Consider the following 14,214-nt stretch of genomic DNA (forward strand, 5'->3'; position numbering starts at 1 on the left):
GCTGGCTACTAGCTATGGTAGAAAGGTATCAGACCTCCTCCTCTCCACTGCCGAAAGTGCATATAATGGCATGTGAGCATCAGAACTGGATCCGCCTTGTCTGATGAATCACGTGGATGGCCAGGTCCATGTGCACTGCTTACCTTTGGAAGATACAGAATCTAGATGAACTATATGAAGGAGACAAGCCAGCAGGGCAGTGGATGCTTGGGGTAATGTTCTGCAGGGAATCTCCCAATCCTAGTATTCATATATTTGTTGCTTTGACATGTACCAACTGATCCAAGTCCTCACCCTCCAACTTATAGGAATTAAAACATCTTCTGCTGTCTTGGTGCCAAATACCACAGAACACCATCATAGGTCTTGTGGAGTACATGCCTCAATAGATTAGATATGTTTGATAGCTCAAGGGGCCTACACAATAATAAGGATAAGAAGAGGAGGGTTTTCTCACTTTCATTGGTTGCCAAGAAGAGCTGAGAGAGGAAGGGGGGTGACCTAAAGGAGGACATAAAATACCTTGTCAGGCAAAAGCTTCTGTGGCCTGAAGTCCTATAGACTGGATCACATTTTAGTTTCAGCAGTTTTCCATTGTCATATAACATATAATGATTTCATTAATTTCCTGTGCACAGTTTCGGTGTATCTGCTGTGACACAGTGAGAAGTTTGGTCTGGGAAAACAGGTATTTTCCTCCCAGCATGTGCTGCTGGGCTGATTTACAGCCAGATGAGGTCAAATACCAGACCGGATTTTAAATGCTGGTCTGGGTTTTGGCAGCACCTGGCTGTCCTTAAATAGGCAGCTGGGCTCATAAGCCAGGTCTCTGTGTTGGGATCTGGGAGCCTTGTGTCTGGATGAAGGCTTGCTACCTGTTTGGTGTGAAAACAGGTTGGTGCTGCTATCAGCAAGGACTATTTGACGCAGAATTTCTGCATGGTGTGAATTACCACCAACACCGCAAGGTGACTTTTTTTTATTTGAATATGACTGTTTGTTTTATCACTTGCCTAAAGTGTGAATGAAACACTGAACTGAACTTGTTGTTGCCGCTATACTGCGTCCGTTAATCCTGTCTACCAGAGCGAGACCCCACAGTGCATAATGGGTGTAAACATGATAATTTACATAAAAAGTAAAAGTAACTGCACACCAGAAACTTGGTATTATCCTCTGAGACCGAAACCTTCTCCATCAAGGTCTTTCCAGCAGTGCTTATTAAGTCTGCATGAAAATATACCGTTATATAGTCAAGCTCTTCATCATTATAAAGGGTGAAATTTATGAGGGTTGGAAATGTGGCTGACAACACCTGTGATTATAAAGCGAACATTGAAATATGACCCTATAATGCATCACTCTGCAGATATACAACTGGGTGGGAAACTGCAGTAAATATATGCACACGTATACATATACTGAATATTTCAGAAGTAACTTTAAATCTACAGCAGTAAAACATATTCAATTATCATTGATTTATAACATGCCAGTTATTGTCAGTGGCCACATAATTGTTTTCACTTTACTTTATATACAGAGAAAAAAAAATCTTGTATCAAAACACTCTTCCATAAGGGGCCCTTGAGATAATAAAACTATAGTTTTTTAATAAAACCGTTTTTAATATTCTAACTCCCGCCATACTACTCAAAAAATAATAAAAGTAAGAGAAAACAAGATAATGAAGAAAAATAAAAAGTTATCACACCTGCTCTTCCTTAAAACAATGCTGACTCTGCTACATAATTGGCTACCACCGTGGACTAAGAGAGCCCTCTAGAGCCGTTTCTCTTTGCTGTAGTTTCTACTTGTACTAATAGAGGTGATCCAAAGTGGTGGATCTCCCACTGTGAAGTCTTTATGCCTAATAGGACCGTCCTAGGTCATCTTAAAGATCTTTGCAAAGTCATTACTTTACAGTGTTTGGCTCGTTATTCCATTAGATAAATGGTAACTTTCAGTTATTTGTGATTCTGATATCACTAAGGGTGTTGCTAGGTCAAAACAACCAGGCCCCCAGAAGTTTTGTCCTAGGGCCGAATATACTGGGCACCAGCTATACAGCTGTATTGTTGTCCTCAAGACAGTGATACATTTGAATCACTTGGGGTTTGACATGGGAGCCAATGGCTCTGCATTGACTTCAATGCAACTGCCTGAGCAGAGAAGTAGGCAATTCAGGCTGCAGATCAGGGGCATTATAACTATGGGGGGGGGGCACTGTAAGGACTAGGGCCACTATAGGGGGCAATATAAGGACTGGGAGCATTATAAGGATTGGGAGCACTTGGATACCATGAAACCATGTGCTATACCAGGATTATCCGAGCAGAGCGTGTTCCTGCCTGTGTTCGCTCCGCACAGCTGAGCTAAAAGCTAATCCTGGTATAGAACATTTTTAAATATGCCAGCCTTTAGCCAAGCTCAGGGGGCACAGGCTCCTGCCCGTACACCATTCACTGTAGCCCGATTGCTACAATGCAGAGTCCATACTCCATACATCGCTGTAAAGGTACAACTGGATGTTACGAGTTGGGGATGTACCTACACAGTCTGACACTATCCAATCAGTGCTGCCAGTGGCAGACTGTGCAGAAACATCCCCTCACTTGTAACACCCAGTTATACATTTATTCATAAACGTCTAGTAGGAACATTAGAGGAATGGCTCAACATAGTCATAAAAACAGATGTTCCAGAATGTGGAATACACATAGTTAATAAAACAGACAAGTCTGGAGTGGTGATAGGTCCTATTTAGGTCACCAAAACACTTTGCAGAACATGTGCATTTTTTCTGTGCGGATCCCCATAGTACAGTACCACAAAATGTAGACTGTGTGGATTTTTTCTGTGCAGAAATTTACCTGCATTGTGGATTTTAAAATCCACAGCATGTCCATTATATTTGCGGTTTTAGCTGTGGAATTCAATGAAGGGTGAGATCTGTGGCAAAACCATACCTAATCCACACCAAAAACTGCTGTTTGAAATTGCAAATTTAGTTGCAGAAACGCACATAAAGCCCCTTTCACACGAGCGAGAATTCTGTGCGGGTGCAATGCGTGAGGTGAACGCATTGCACCCGCACTGAATCCAGACCCTTTCACTTCAATTGGGCTGTACAGATGAGTGGTTATTTTCAAGCATCACTTGTGCTTTGCGTGAAAATCGCAGCATGTTCTATATTCTGCTCTTTTCATGCAACGTAGGCCCCATAAAAATGAATGGGGATGTGTGATAATCACAAGCATCAGCAAGCAAGTGCGGATGCAGTGCGATTTTCACGCATGGTTGCTAGGAGATGATAGGGATGAAAGCAACCCCGGACCCCATTAAAGTTTATTCACTGTATTATTTTCCCTTATAACATGGTTATTAGGGAAAATAATAGCATTCTTAATACAGAATGCTAGCTAAAATGTGGATTGAGGACCTTTGATGATGTAATCGTGCTCACCAGGTGACATCAGCGCAGGTCCTGCTGAATGAAGATAGAAGACTGTAAGGAAAATGGATTATTATTTACTGGCAGCCCTGATTGTCATTTGATTCACCTTTTGGCATGTACATCAGTGTACATGCAAAATAAGTTCCCCCCCCCCCCCCCCCCAGCCATATGATTGTCAGCTAGCAAGGAAGAAAGCCCCAGGGGTCCAGGCTTCAAGGAGGCCCCAGGTGGAGAATGTCACACCTCAATCAGCCAGTGTTTAGGCAAGCTAAATCCTGCAGGAAAACCCCCAGCAGGAGGTATCAGCCCTTGCCAGGATCAATGCTACCTGCCAGACATGTTGGCATCTATATTTCATAAGGAATTATAATTCGCAGGTGCAAACCGGATACATATTTGTGTCCCGATGGCCACGATGTACATGCCCATGGTCTTTGTTTGATGGGGGGATGTCAGGGAAGGGAGATATCCATATCTCCCCACAGAAACCAAATAGCGGTACTATGTTTGGACTCTAGTTGTAGGCGGAACCCAGGCAGATCAATTGGGCCCGGAACCATCTTCCTGCGACACTCTGGCCTGGGCTATGAGCCCTATGGGTCATTTGCTCCCAGCACCAGAGAAGGAGGGGTGGACCCTACCCATAGATGGGGAGCGGCCGGCTACAGGTCATAAGTCCATGCAAACCAGAGGGCGGTGTTTCCTCTGAAGAAGGGTCACATCGTGTAATGTGTTTAGAGGGACCACCCAGGAACTAGCTGAGATCACGGCCCTTCATGTGACTACAGCAAAGAACACCTCACAACCCAAAGAAACTTTCATCTTACCCGGTAACTGACTTTTACTCTGCTTAACCCTGTTGTACCCATATAACCTGTATCTGTAACCTCAGATCAATGTATATATTCCCTATGTATATTGTGTTATATATAGTGTGCCCTTACAGCGATTAAATATATAATTTAATTCTGTGCTGTCTTGTATCTTGATCACGAATCCCCACCTCCATGTTTTGGCTTAGTTATAAGCTATCGCGGGCTGGTTTCTCACCCTATATAATCCCGTTAGCGGACCGGGCTTATATCAAACAAGAAGCTGGTGGCAGATACCCGGGCTGAGACAGGCTTTCTCAGCTTGTTGCCTCTCTGTGCCTGCGTGGACAGGAGGTGTATGTGTAAACTGTACCAAGCTGAACTTACTTGCTCCTCTGGAAGGCGTAACGTCACATTTTTGGTAACCCGTGACCAAACCGCGTCTCGTAAGCTCGGCGTAGGCGACGTCAAGCGGGCACGAGGTGTGGTATTCGTCACGAAGACTTTCTTCTATCTTCATTCAGCAGGACCTGCACTGATGTCACCACGCTCACCATGTGGTGAGCGCGATTATGTCATCAAAGGTCCTTTTGCAGGTCCTAAAAGAAGAAGCAAGAAGATGATGCCAGCTGCGCGATCAATTGGATGAGGTGAGTAGCTGCCACTGCCACTGCCACCAATGCTTTTAATACTGGGGAGGGAAGGGGGGGCGCCACACTGGCCACCAATGCTTTTAATACTGGGGAGGGAGTGGGGGGGCCGCACTGGCCACCAATGCTTTTAATACTGGGGAGGGAGGGGGGGGCCGCACTGGCCACCAATGCTTTTAATAAGAGGGAGGGAGGGGGGGCCGCACTGGCCACCAATGCTTTTAATACTGGGGAGGGAGGGGGGGTCTGCCCCCTGCTGCCTGGCAGCACCCAATCTCTTACAGGGGGCTGAGATCCGCACAGTTAACCCCTCAGGTGCGGCACCTGAGGGGTTAATTGTGCGGATCACAGCCCCCTGTAAGAGATCGGGTGCTGCCAGGCAGCAGAGGGCAGCAATGTACACAGTTCTTAGTATATTCTAACTTAACTCGTCCCCATCCCCATGGGAACGCCTCTGTGTTAGAATATACTGTCGGATCTGAGTTTTCACGATCGTGAAAACTCAGATCTGAAAAAGCTGTTATGCAGACGTTTGCATTATAGGTGCGGATCCGTCTGTGCAGATACCAGACGGTTCCGCACCGAACGCAAGTGTGAAAGTAGCCTTAATTGTTATTATTTTTTAACCCCTCAATCCACATTTTAGTAAGCTTTCTGTATTAAGAATGCTATTATTTTCCCTTATAACCATGTTATAAGGGAAAATAATAAAATTAATAGAACACCTAACCCAAACTTCAGTGAAGACGTTCGGGTCTGAGTACCACATTCAGTTTTGTCTCATGGCGTGCCTAAAATGCATTGCACTTGCGTGGAAAAAACTGAACATCGGAACACAATCGCAGTCAAAACTGACTGCAATTGCGTGCCTACTCGCGTGGTTTTTCTGCAATACACATGCGACGCATCCGGAACAAATCCAGAACTCCTGTCTGAAAGAGGCCTCTGCACGGAAATTGGTGAGGCTTTTAAGTGTGCTCACTCGTGTGCAGGTGGCCTTTGGGTCAAGCATGAGAAGCAGAAGTCTGCTGATTGACAGTCCATTGTATCAAAATATACTTTTGCAGCAACAATATTGTATAAAGAAAGATAGATGTAAAATCAAACTAAAGAAAAGGACAGCCTTCCCTTTGTTGTAACCAACTTCTTCAAGCTATAAAAGGTGAATGAGAGGAGAAAAAGAGTTAAACTGCTTTATTATAGTAACTATTGGTAAAGCTGAGGTTGATAATTACCCACTGTCTAACAAGTACATTTGATCAAATTCTCCTCCAGAATTTTCAGGGGCATGAGCAATATAGCATAATGTGAGCAGGGTCCGCCCAGAGACTGGAAGATGCTATCCCATCAAACATCATTTATATAAGGCAAACCTTACCCGGAAGTCTTCAGTTATTGAGCATGTGGGGGTTTGTATACAAAGATTCCCAAGTTTTGCTCCCTAAACAAGTCGGATTATCCTTTGGCTTTGGTTGCTTTCTCTGAACTCTGACCAGTGTCAACCCATATTTTCTTTATTTCTCCAAAATTTAGCCCTACATGTTGGATGTGTTAAACAATTGGGTCTTCCCTATAGTAGTTTATCTATCCTTTGTTCTCAAACAATATAATTTGCTACCAGAGGGGTTTGGCAAAAGTTTATTTGTCTTCAAACAAGCGAGTGTTCAAGTGTCATCTATCTCATGTATGGTCAGATTTATTCTGAGGAGAAAAGAGCAAATAGAAACTAGTCACAAGGTGAGAAAATGTTCCAAGTAATGCCTAGATACACTCAGATGTACAAATGATCTAAGATTCAGTCAATTCTTCAAAATAATTCCTCTACTATGAGTTTAAAGGTAATTTCGTGAGCCTCCCATTGTGGCCCATGTGCATAAACTTTACAATGCATTTTTCAGCGATGATTGCTTACCTGAAAGGCTTCTAGAAAGCCCTTCCACATACTTGACCACATAATTTTGACTGGAAGTCTCAGACATTTAAATAAGAATCATATAAATTTAAGTGTTTATGTTACTTTTTTCCTTCTAAAACCAGTCTTCAACCTTACCATTTCCCAGCTTCACTGCTTTTACAGTACATAAGCCTTTTCACATTGAACCTTTTAACAGTAAGAATGCCACATTTTCTCTTGAAATGATTTTATAGTGAACAAACGATTATTTTTGTATTGGCTTTGTATCAGGTTTCCTCATTTGTGCTGCTTTGTACATTTTCCACTGCTAGGGCATTTTTTATGAACAGTTGCCCAAAACTTCAAGGTAGCTTCTTGAAATTTGTACAGCTGATTACTTGGCTCGCTGTGCATTGTAGTCCTTAACCTGCCAAAGAGTAAAAATCTCACTCCTTCTACTACTTGCTGCTGAGGGCCTAGAGAAATAACATATTTACCTGAAATGATCTTCTCCTTAAATTGTATCAGATATTTCTCCAAACGTTTCGTAAATCAATAGTACAGATGTATATATAAAAAATGCATAATTTATCAGAAAAATGCACCTTTCTCCACGTCCTTTCATTTCTTCCTCCCTTTCTTAACTTCACTCACTCTGTATTAACTGCTAACACGAGGTGAGATCTTGCAAGGAGCCCCAGTCTGAGGGAGACTGACAGTCATCTTTAGCCTCTTCCATTTTCTAACAATTGCTCCAACAGTTGATCTATCTTCACCAAGCTGCTTGGCAATTGCCCCGTAGCCCTTTCCAGCCTTGTGGAGGTCCACAATGTTGTCTCTGGTGTCTTCTGACAGCTCTTTGGTCTTGCCTATGGTAGTAGTTGGCATCTGGCTGACTGTGGGGTGGACAGGTGTCTTTAAAGAGCTCAGACAGGTGCTACTAAGTGAGATTAATGAGTGGAGTAGAGGTGGGCTTTTTAAAGGCACAGTAACAGGTCTTTGAGAGCCAGAATTCTTGCTGTTTCTCAGGTGTTCAAATACTTATGTTCAGCAGTGCAAGACAAATAAATTCTTTAAAAATCATACAATGTCATTTCCTGATTTTTATTTTTTTATTCTGTCTCTCAGAGTGGGATGCACCTACAATGTGAATTTCAGACCCCTCCATGATTTCTAGATGGGAGAACTTGCAAAATTGCAGGGTATTCAAATACTTCTGTTCCTCACTGTAACTATTTAAGCTTAAACTGTTAATTACCTCCCTCACTATAAAACATGGAGCACTCAAAGAGGGACATTTATGAAGACTGGCATATCCATTTGCCAGTATTGATCTCTCTGCACTGGCGTGAGATACATCTCATTTATTAAGAGGCAGATGCCCATTAACAAATCGGGTGCATCTCTGCCCTGCTGTGCGCCAGAAACCCAAGTCTGAAGAAAAAGGAAATTCAGCAGCTCTCACCTGCCCCTCCTTCAGCTGTGAGCACGGAAGGTCCGTGTCAGGTAACTGGCAGCAAATGCGAAAAGAGGTTGAAAGAAATCCAGCTCCACTTGAATAAAGGAATGTAGATTTATTTTGCTTGCGGTAAAAACTCATCCATGAATTACAAAAATAGCAGACTGCTATTTTTGTAATTCATGGATGAGTTTTTACCGCAAGCAAAATAAATCTACGATCCTTTATTCAAGTGGAGCTGGATTTCTTTCAACCTCTTTTTGCAGAAACCCAAGTCTACGCCAGCTCCAGACTGGTATAGACTTCAACTATAACTTCTGACACATTCTGGTGAAAGTTATAACAAATCTGGCCAGCCGCATAAAGCCTGTCCTCCCCTGCTAAACCACGCCCGTTTTTCTACTGTGGCGTAAAGACTTTCAGAAATGTCCCCCAAACTCTTGCATACAGTTAAAGAATTTTTTTACAAAGAATCAATGAGTCTGTAGCATGTTGTAATTAGTAAAAGACTGTGATCATTTTGTGCATTCAAACTATTATTTCATCATAAGCAGCCATTTTCTCATACTGTGAACAACTCCAAGGATTATCACAAAGCTGATAAATATTCTTTGATGCACTTTATATTTTCCTTTAATCATAGATTGCAGCGAAACTAGTTAAGCTCTTAACAACTGTACATTACTGTAGATTAATGGCCTGGACTATTTCATATCACAAGTACTAAATCCAGTGTGAATGGGAATTTATCACTAGAAAATGACATGTTGTTTAAATCATGTTTTTATGTTAAACATTTTTTTTTTTTTTTGAAATGTGGTGATTTTTGTTTTTATTTTCCATGTCACTATCTATATTAAAAAAATAAAAATAAAAAAATAACTAAAATCATGCAGTTTTTGGACTGGCCACTGGGCCTAATATGTTGAGACTTCCTGTTCTGTTCAGGTAACTTTAGTAACCACCTCATTACTACCACAAGCAGAATTCCATTACGTTTGTATAGTCACGGGATCCAACATTCACAATAGGTGATATGACAGCTTATGTACTCCCTTCTGACCTCTGCCGATCACAGAGCATGCCTTGAAAAGTTTCCCAGTCAGTGAGGTCCCTTCTTCTCCATTGTGTCTGTGGCTCATGTAGCTGCTCTCAAAAAATAGGAAGTCTTGATAAGTTTTAGGGTTAGTGGCCAGTGGGAAAATTGCAGGATTTTAGGATTATTTTTTAAATATAGATAGGGACATGGAAAAAACAAATCTAAACTTCTACAAAAATATGTTTAACATAAAAACTTGATTTAAACAATAGATCATTTTATGATGACACATTCTCTTAAAATAAAAGCAGCACACCTTCGCAAGGAACTACCTTATTGTTCATACACCTTCCTACTGGGGCAAGTGCCTAAAATCTCCACAGATCACCAGACATTGGCTGGTGAAGATTGGGATGCATGCATTGGCCTTATAGGAGCCTGGGGAAGTGCATTACCTATGGGTGCAGGAAAGAGGCTGACAGACAACAAGGCCGCGGCTGGGCCTAGTTAGGGGAAGATAGTGGGAGATGGGTCTGGTCCGCCATGTAATTGACAGGGCAGTAGCAGCTGTGAGTCACTGCTGCTGTAACAGATTTATCATCTAGCATCAGCCACCTTGATAAATTTGCCACAAGCTTCTCAGAGCTTTGCCCAGACCATGTAATGGTGCAGAGGTGCGATACCAACCACAGTCACTGCACAATGTATGGCACTGTGCTTGGTGAACTGAGGGAATGCCGTGGTTCTGCTTGATGCGCCAGTGACTTCTCAAACAGCTGATCAGACCCCCACCAATCAGATATTGATGACCTATCTAGAGGATAATGTAAGTCATCAGTTAGGCTGGGTTCACACCTGAGCGTTTTACAGCGCGTTCCTACGCGCTGTAAAACGCTCAACAAGGAGAAACCAATGATTCCCTATGGGAATGGTTCACACTTGGGCGTTTTACAGCGCGTACGATCGCGCTGTAAAACGCCCGACGCTCCAAAAAGTACATGAGCGACTTTTGGGGCGTTTGTGGCCATAGGACACTGTAGTGAATCACACAAACGCGCGTCAAACGCGCGTTTACTATTACAAAAACGCGCATAAAAATGCGCGTCAAAAACGCGCGTTTGCGCAACGCTCAAGTGTGAACCCAGCCTTAAAGAATATTGGAAAACCCCTTTAAATAGTATGCATAAAATGTACGCATTCCATGATGCCACTGACCTAGAAAGAAGCCACAGCACTCACCAGAGCACTGTGGTCACTTCAAACAGCTGATTATTGGGGGTGCTGGGAATTAGATAATTTGATATTAATTTGATATTGATGACCTGTCCTGAAAATAGGTCATCAATATTGTACTCCCGGAGAAAATCTTTCAAGAGATAGTTCTATCAGAAAGGGGTATTTTTTTTAAACTCAGTGTTAATAGACAACACATTTTTTGGCAGTTTTTTTCTTCATTTTGGCAGTACTATACCACTGAAAATTAAATGCAAACTACTGTCCTTCTCTAGCAGTAAACATATTTTAACCTCTTATTTAGATAAGTAATCCATTGTAAGGTTATTGCTACTATGAGGAGAAGAAACCTGCAATGTAATCATCATTATAATAGTAGGTGTAGAATTGGGATAACAGTATGACAGCTCTATTGTTCTCCTGATAACCTAGATAAAGTTGGCCACACTTATCAGTGTAATGCGTGATGCTATAATTAAGCCACTTATCCCCTTCATTCTCTGGCTGCAGCGACAATTTGTTGTGCTAAAAGTCCAAACAAACAAGAAGTTAAAGAGTCAGATCAGGAGGTAGAATATATGCAGTGACTACAAATTGTATACTAATTTTTAGGTTTGGGTTTGTTAATATGAGCTAAAACATGTAAGTGGAAGTCTTCTTTTAAAGGAATACTCAACCTAGAAAGGAATGCTAAAAATATTAAAAAATTATATAGTTACACTAGTAGACTGTTATTTTTTTCCATATAAACAGCAGATTTTTCCTAATTGTAGTTCCTACTTACCTGATATCTAGTTCAGAGTTTTTGCTTGGTCCACTGTCCTCCTTCCCACACCCAAGAAAGACTAATCATTCTTGGCCTGAGCAGTGGCTGATTCTCTCTTTTTCATATTTTGATTACTAGGATGTGTCACCTAATTAAAGTCAGGTAATGAAACATACTCCTTTTTTCTTTCAGTTTTTTTATTGTCTGTTTGTAGATTTTTTAATTTTATTTCCTGAACATGAATACAGGGGCAGCCATCTTGCCTGAGTGGTTATTAACAACATTTAGACATATGCTTTACAGCAGCCACCATGTATCATAGACATAATGTACAGGATTAAGGGGTCATGCACATGAATGTATTTTCTTTCCGTGTCCGTTCCGTTTTCTTTGGGGACCGTATGCAGAACCATTCATTTCAATGGCTCAGCAAAAAAATGGAAGTTACTCCATGTGCATTCCATTTCCGTATGTCTGTATAAAAAAAAAAAAGTCCTATTATTGTCCGCATTACGGACAAGGATAGGACTGTTCTATTAGGGGCCAGCTGTTCCGTTTCGGCCATTCGTATTTATTTCGGATCCGTTTTTGGCAGATCGCAAAATACATATGGTTGTGTGCATGAGCCCTAAGACTTAATAATAGAGATGAGCAAAACGAATCCCACAAAGTGGAATTCTATCCAAATTTCAGGATAAATTCGATTTGCCTTGAAGCCGAAATTCCTTGTGCTTCGTGTCAGCGAATCGATGTACTGTAACCTGAAATAGTGTAAAAAATAAATAAATACCTACGGCTTCCATTTGCCTGCGATGGGCCTGCCAGCCTCCATCTTGCGCAGTGCAAGATTTTGCGCCAGATCTTCAAGATGGCAGCGGCCAGCCCATCGCAAGAAAATGGAGGCGGTAAGTTTGATTTAAAAAAAAATTCACACTGTTTTTACACTCAGAGGCTGCGATCATGTATGATCATCTTTACTCATTAACATATATAGGAAAGTTTTATAGACATATTTTGTGACCTGTGACTAACTGACTATTGATGATAATAAAGATACATGGAACAGGAACTGATAACCTATTATTTACATAGGTTTAGTGGCCAGTGAAAGCTGCAGGATTGTAGGATTTTTGTTTATATAGCTAGTGACATAGAAAATGTAAAATAACTACTAAAAATATAAAAACTTGATTTAAACAATAGGTCTCTTTCTGACATATTCCTGCAAAAAATTTCACAATACAATTAGGTTTCAGCTTACCTTGCATTTTTTAAATTAAATTACTTTAAAATGCGCCAGTGAAGTAAAAGCAACTTTTTTTACTTTTATTTTTAGGTTTGAAACGAGACGTTACTGAGTTAAATAGTGGAAAATTTTAAGAATAGAGATGGAAGCAGAGCATAGGGGAGAAGAAGCAGAATAAATTGTATTGAAGCCTTAGTCACACATTTTATAGTGGAGCTGGCAGATTCCTCTCTTTGCATTTGCATTTGGTGATAGAAGGTGAGACTGACACAACCACCAGCTCTTAGTTGTGTAAAGTAAGGAAAAAACATGTTAAATATTTATACATGACATTTTGTCCTGCCTCGTATGATAGGGTCAGATGAGGCTGAATGTAGAGTATGCACTGAATAAAAACTCAACTCTGCTAAAAGTTTCTTCTCTCCTATATTTTGGTCTGCAACAAAATTAGGCAACTGCATTTAGAATTAGATAAAAAAAAATTGTGTTTTTCTTGGTTGATCAGAGAGACAAGCTACTGAATAGCTTGCTGAGTCAATTTTTCCTGCATATAAAGGAGTGATCTCTTTGAGACCCAGGGCGGTGCACCTAACCTTTCTGCTGCCTGAGGGGAAAATTGAAATGCCCCCCCCCCCCCTGTGCCAAATTCTCAATCCAACCCCTCTTCCCTGTGTACTGCTAAAGACAAATTTAGATGGACATTAAGTTCACCACGAAGATCTATACAGCAATACTTACCTCTTACATCCAATGATATATTCTATGATAGAGATGTTCTCTTTCTTTATCTTCTCCATTTGGACCAGACCACCTTGACAACTACTTTCAGCTGTGTCTCGTCTCTGCAAAGTTTGCCACACAGACATCTTAGGTTCTTTAGGGAAGATGTTATAGAGATCGCTCACCCCTGCTCTCTCAGGGCAGGTGCACCAACCAAAATTTGAGACACCCCTCAAAAATGGAATAAATATATGAAAAAATATATGGATGGGCACTCATATATGGAAATATAGGACAGAATTTATTTGAACATATAATAAAACAGCAATAAAACAAATAAATAGTAATATAAAAATGTATGAGGATACTTTTTGGACAGAGGTCACCTATTCAAACAACATCTCCACTATGAAGGAGGGAAGATGTGTTATACAGGTAACCTTCACAAAAAAGTAGCTCTATACCATTAATAGTGTATTAAACATTAGCAATAAATTCAGTGTCCATGTCGGAGACAATATATAGGTAGGACCAAACGCACCTTGAAGGTCAGGATAGCAGAGCACTTAAATAATATTGCTAAAGGTTATGAAAAACACTCGCTGTCCAGACACTTCAAGGTGGCACATAACCAAGATCCTAGGGGTCTCTCCTTCATGGCACTGGAAAAAGTGGACAAACATTGGCGAGGAGGAAATCAGATTGAGAGGCTATCAAGGGCAGAGTCTAGAAAGATCTACGAGTTTGGCAGTCTATTGCCAAAGGGTTTGAATGCAGATCTGGAAATATTTGGATTTATATAGAGATAGGGAGGTCCGTGTGGGTGTCGACGCAGGGTTGCATGCCAGGCTGTTTATTCCAGCGCTGCAACCCTCCCTCTACCCCAGATGGGCAACCCACTTCTTCTGCATCATCCTAGAATATTCCCCTTGACCAGA

Source organism: Bufo gargarizans, chromosome 2 (genome assembly GCF_014858855.1).
Source record: "Bufo gargarizans isolate SCDJY-AF-19 chromosome 2, ASM1485885v1, whole genome shotgun sequence".
Taxonomy (NCBI): domain Eukaryota; kingdom Metazoa; phylum Chordata; class Amphibia; order Anura; family Bufonidae; genus Bufo; species Bufo gargarizans.